Genomic DNA, 4,925 nt, shown 5'->3' with positions numbered 1-4,925 from the left:
ACGGATTTTGCAAGGCCCACAGAATAATTACAGAATTAAATTCTAAAATACTTTAGAGGTACTGATTTCCATTTAACATGAATTTAAAGGTGATTGGTCATCCTGAAGACAGCCACATGCTAGTCATGAGGGTGTGCATACTTATGCAACCACATTATTTCAGTTGCTTATTTTTACTTCCCTTCTCAAAAAAATTAACTTGGTAAAAGTTAAAGAAGCAGAAAAAGTTTTAATAAGGATTTATCTTGGTTTCAATTTTTTTTGTAGCAAAATCCTGCCATTTGCACAGGGTGTGTAGACTTTTTATTAAATCTCGTGTATTTACAGTGTTTTATAATAATCCCTTTGCTAAATTCAATGTTATACCAATTTTTTGTTAACCGCACAAACAGAGGGAAACGCTTAATCCAACGCACTGGATTTCTTTCAGCCTGGCGAGGATCTTGAGGTGGGCCCTTCCCGCCCGCCGCTGGTGACACAGACGACAACAGCCCGGCCCGGCCCCGGCCCGGCCCGGCCCAATGCGACACGACCGTCTGTCAAAGTTTCCAGCAGCCGCTGGTGTCGTCCACGGTGAGCGCGGATCTGGTAGTGATTACCGTAACGGAGACAGTAAATCATGACGCAGCATGAAACCAATTTGTGGTGCGGAAAGAAAAAAAAAAAAATGGACCCGGGCCTTGCTGGATGGAGCCACGCTTAACTAGAAAAGACGCGTTAGCGCGCAGCCCAGCCTGTCTGAGTGCTAGACGCTTTGGAACGTGACAAATCGTCACATTTGGCCTCGGGACCGCAAGTGACAAATGCTAATAACAATGCTAATCATCTCAAGTATGCCCTCAATATCAATTTTGTCGTGTAGCAAGTCAAAATCCTCTATTAAAATGAATTGAAATGCTATTAATTGGTTCCAGCCCCCCAATAACGTCACAATTTTCAGTATACGCACACATGTACACATGTCGAAAGTGTTGAAAGTCACATTGCAACACTGTGAATAATGAGGTGTTGCTCACCTGTGAGGAGTCACTATGTCTCATCTAATAACATTAAAAGGGAAAAACATTTCCACTTCAGTAAGAAGGATGAGTCAGCAGCATTAGTTCTAAGTTGCTGGAGTACGACGGCGTATTAGGGCCACATATAAATAGATATATATATATATATATTTTTTTTTTTTTAGAGGGTGGGGGCAATATTCCGAGAAAAAAACTTAGTCCACCTGGTCTCCTGAACACACAGTATGTCCACCTTCCTCCTCTGCATCACGTCAACCAGCTCGATACCTTTTCCTGTCATAATTCCAACATCTTAAGTCCTTTCTCTCAGTCCCAGACTTTATAAAATGGCAAATTTTCAAGTTTATAAAGTAACAAATTTGCCACTTTAAAAAGTGGCAAATTTGCAAGTTTTTTTCTCGCAATTTTTGCGACTATATAAATAGGAACATTTGCGATTTTATAAAGTTGCAAATTTGCAGCTTTGCAAACTCGCAAAATTTACGTTTTTTTTCGCGAAAATTTGCGACTTTATAAAGTGGAAAATTTAGTTAGCTTTCAAATTTATAGTCTGACTCTCTTACAAGGACCCGTATTTTTGTGTGTCTTTTCAGATGTACATGTGGACCAACTTAACAATCCAAGGTGTGCCACTGGAGTTGGGTTCGAGGGCCCTAAAGTTTTCAACATTGTTCAATTTGCATGGCTTCTTTCGTGGTGTAAATTCACCAAATTCCATGTTAGTCCAGGCATTTACCCTTTTTATTTATTTATGTATTACAATTTCTGTAGGGAGTGCCACTGAGATCATGTTTAGGACCCCTAAAATAAAACTCATCTTTAAATCGCAGGTTTCCTGTTCATTTTCGAACATGGCTTCTTAAAGACGTTTTTTTGTATATTCTTTTACTATAGGCATTCACTGAATTTTGTGTTGATTGGACACTTTTTATTTATTTTTTTTAGACTTTTTGTGCATCCTTTCATAGTACATGTGTCCACCAAATTCTGTATTCATTTATATATGTATAACCAATTTTGTTTCCGACTCGCCAGGTGGTGGCTTGGATTTGGGACTCAATACAATCCGAGGTATGCCAACTTCCCGATCATTTTTGGATACTTTATCTTTTGTTTTTTCATCAAATTTAATTTTGGGCTCGAGTTCAAGACCACTCCAAAAATTGCTTCAAAAAAAGAAAAAAGTCCAACTTCTGATCAATTTTAAGGCATTCATTCTTGAGACTTTTTCTACTGGTACACAGTACATTTCCACCAATTGTTGATCTGGCCCAAAACTTTTCCACGGGTGTGCCACAAGGCTCATGTTCAGGACCCTCTGAGTAACAAAGTACCTTTTCACCTAGATACAAAATTTGGTGAATCTTTGGGCATGTCGAGGCCAGCGGTGACTCAATTAATATCTCAAAGCTCCTCATGCCGCACAAACAATGTTTAAAGAGGCGCTGTCTGTTTTCGTCTCTCCAAATCGACGTCTCCCTCTCCTTGGCGATGACGCGGCGTCCTCGCAGCGCTTCTGTGGTGACTCCACTAATGGCGCAGTAATTTCCACGCGCCTTTGAAGTTCCCCCCGTCGCGTTACCTGGAGTCTGCCCTTCTCTTGAGGTTTTTTTTTAGTTGTTTTTTTTAGGATGGGGCAGGCTCGCCCTATAGGCTCTTTGCAACCTAATTAAATGTAATTGCTCCATTTTTTTTTTTTCCCTGCAGTGGTGCCCGCGCCAAACGGGGATGCCTTGTAATAAGGGAGATTGCGTGAAGGGTCCGAGGATCACAGACGCCAAAGAGGAGCCACGGCGGAGACGATTGGAGACGCTCATCCAACCCCCCTCCCCCCCTCCCCAACCCTCTTCCCTGTGTCGCCTTCTCTGTCCTGAGCAGACCTACTCATTACTCCCTCCACTCCTCAACGCTTCGTCTCTCCTCTTTGCCTGCTCCTGTCATAAAGGCGAGTTCTTCCGTGGTCTCGTATATGCTCACATATTCCACATTTCCATCTCGGGACTTCAAACTTGTACACTCTAAAAAGAGTTGGGTCAAAAATAACCCAAATATGGGTCAAAAATGGACCGATCCTATACTTGGGACCCAACTTTGAGCCAAGAAGTGGGTCTTTTAGTGTAAAACAACTTATGAATATTGGTCAGATTCTTTATTTGGGTCAGAAAATTGGGTCAAATTGACCCATAAAGTGGATCGGACCATTTTTATCCATAATTGAGTTGCTTTTTAGAGTGTAATAATAATGCGTTTTCTTTGTGAGCATGAAAGCAAAATGAAACTATTTTCACTTGTGGAGGCAGCACTTCAGGTTAACCAAAATGGATCTTGGGCTGTCTGAACGTGAGCGCAGGAAGTGCGCCATGATGTTTATCGGCGGCATTCCCTAAGGTGGCGTCACGGTTGCGGGTGCAAAATACTTGGAATGCTTTGGGCGCTCCATAACTGAGTCAGACGGCAAAATGGGCTGTTTGGCCTCCTGACGGTGTTGTTGGTGCAGCGACAGGAGACGCATTCTTTACGGGAAAAGACGCGAAGGGGGGGGCGAGAGAAGAAGAAGAAGAAGAAGAAAAAGGAAATTACAGAGCGGGATGGAGACAACATGACACAGACCAGAGAGCGCCGGCTTGACCGTGACCCTGCGGGATGACAAGCCGAGAGGCCACGTGTGTGATGATGTGTGAGGCGCAGGTACAAAGGTGACTCAGACGCAGACGTGCAGGGCGGGGCCGAGCGTGCGTCGGCATTCCTGCGCATGCTTTTGTTGTTCACCCCTAAAATAGGATTTATCACTTCAAACTAAACGTGTTCATGAGCCTTCTTGAAAGGAGCAGATTTATCGGGGCAATTTTTTTTCATGACCTTTCATGGAGCGCCACAGGGGTCATGTTTGGGACTCCTAAAATACGTAATTTTCCCGTAATTTGCCCCAAAAAATTCTTGACAATAATATCTTCTATGCAGCCTCACTAGTCTAAATACGGTATTCTGGTTAATATTGCGTGATTGGAATATGAGTTAATCAAAATCCAGCAGTTTTGAGCAATATCACAAGGCGGCCATTTTGCCATTTGCCGTCGACTGAAAATGACATCACAGGTGCTCAGGTAACAACCAATCACAGCTCAGATACAGTAGACAGGGGAGATGTGACTGGTCGTTGCCTGAGCTTTTCCTTACTATCCGGAGTGCCACTGGGATCGTGTTCGGGTCCTCTAAAATTCTTCCATTTTCATCAGGATAAATGTCTTCAAACCAAAAAATGTGACTTCCTGTTTATTTTAAGACGAAGGTTCTTATGTCTTTTTATGTGGCATCTTTCATAGTAGGATATTCGTCCCACCGCCTTATTTAGCCATCGCCGCCGTTGTCTTCTTCTTCGCTCTATGGTGCCAGTGCGTCTGCCACAGCGCCTGTGAAGGCTAATGCGACACAGGCTCCGGGCTCATATTTCACCCCCCCCCCCCCCTCACTTCCCCTCCTTTCACACATCTCTCCCCCATCCTGTTTCCCCGCCGCACTTTTCCTCTCTTCCGAGAGAGCGCAGGAAGTCCACATTGATCACATTTTTTTTTTTTTTTCAAAAAAAGTGCAGGTTCTCCGCCGCCATTATTTGATGTTTTATGATCCAAGAAAGTGTCGGCCAAAGTCATTCATTGAAGCCCGAGCGTGGCGACCAAGTCGTGAGTGAGAGTAGGGTTCTTTTGAAATAAGTTAAAGGTGGGAATTGGGGGGGGGGTAGGGGGCGGGGGTGTTGCACATCAAAAGTGCATTAAGGAGTGTGGCGAGATCACACACGGCGCCTTCTGCCTCTCGACGCTCCTGACCTCCTTGTCATGTGGCCTCCATCAGAAGCAAACACAGCCAGCCGCAGTTGTTTCCATGCGCAAGTCGAGCGGCTCCGCTGAG

At 44.0% G+C, this 4,925-nt stretch overlaps 1 long non-coding RNA gene across 1 annotated transcript; it reads left to right on the top strand.

The window, feature by feature from the left end:
• Nucleotides 1–434: 434 nt before the first annotated feature.
• On the top strand, nucleotides 435–2,624 carry LOC144061121 (uncharacterized). Its single transcript, XR_013296088.1, has 4 exons — nucleotides 435–573; nucleotides 1,613–1,643; nucleotides 2,055–2,090; nucleotides 2,531–2,624. It is a non-coding gene; the product is annotated as an uncharacterized LOC144061121 (long non-coding RNA).
• The last annotated feature ends 2,301 nt before the right edge of the window (nucleotides 2,625–4,925 follow it).

This window comes from Vanacampus margaritifer, chromosome 12, assembly GCF_051991255.1.
Source record: "Vanacampus margaritifer isolate UIUO_Vmar chromosome 12, RoL_Vmar_1.0, whole genome shotgun sequence".
Classification (NCBI taxonomy): Eukaryota; Metazoa; Chordata; class Actinopteri; order Syngnathiformes; family Syngnathidae; genus Vanacampus; species Vanacampus margaritifer.
Note: the sequence above shows the minus strand (reverse complement) of the source record. Positions and strands in the feature narration are given on the sequence as shown.